We start from the raw sequence: 936 nt of genomic DNA, 5'->3' as shown, positions 1-936 counted from the left end.
TGGGGCAGGAACGATTGCCCGAGGTGTGCTGGGGTAGCCTACTCTTTTGAAGGCAGCAGACACTTTTGGGCTTTTTTCCGGAGTGCATTGAGCAAAGCATTGACGAATATGGACTGAGATCAAAACGGTATTCTGACCATGTCAACTCGCGTACTTTCGTGGACAGTTACTGACATGGAATGCAAGGCAGGAGGAGGGTGGAGGCATATTGCTGTGCGGCGTGACGATGACGGGATGGAGGCAGGAATTTTCTAACGGTGGCCCAGCGTTTGGAGTTTAATACGCGGCTTCTACAGTTGATGCCGATTTGGGCACGGGAAAACAAGACGAGTGGTGACGCATTGTTTTAACGGTATTTTGGGACGATTCGAGTTGGTGCGAAACTTTCGCGATGCGTTAGAGCCTTTCTTAGAAACTTTGTGCATGCTTTCCCCTGCCCTGAAACGCATTACATACAACATGAGAAGCAGCCCTCACAGTGGAGAAGTGAGTGGCATAAGCCCTCTGGAGTTGCAACGCCAGACCAGCTACCGGTCAGTCGGAATCAATTTGAGTGGGCAATCTACTGTGGGGGTGCAGTGATGCAAGTAGCAACAGCATCGTTAAGCTGTGCTAACGAAAGGTTGATACTGGGTACGTGTATGGTATAGTGGATGGCTTTGCTGCAATGGTTTCCGAACTGGGTGGTGGGGCATAGATGGACCCAATCCTTCTGGCCCAGAGGCAGGGCACCAGTTACGTAAACCGCAATGGGGTACTTTTCAATGGTTGCTGCAAGCACTGGTGCGACCACAAGGGACGTTTCAGCCACATCCACGGTTGGTGGCCAGGAAAGGGTTCATGACACTCGGGCGGTCTTAGGAGCATAGTCCTGTTTTAACGGCTGAAAGAAGGGAATTACTTCCCAGACCAGAAATACGTTGGGGGATGTGGAAA

Source organism: Chelonoidis abingdonii, chromosome 13 (genome assembly GCF_003597395.2).
Source record: "Chelonoidis abingdonii isolate Lonesome George chromosome 13, CheloAbing_2.0, whole genome shotgun sequence".
Lineage (NCBI taxonomy): Eukaryota > Metazoa > Chordata > Testudines > Testudinidae > Chelonoidis > Chelonoidis abingdonii.
Note: the sequence above shows the minus strand (reverse complement) of the source record.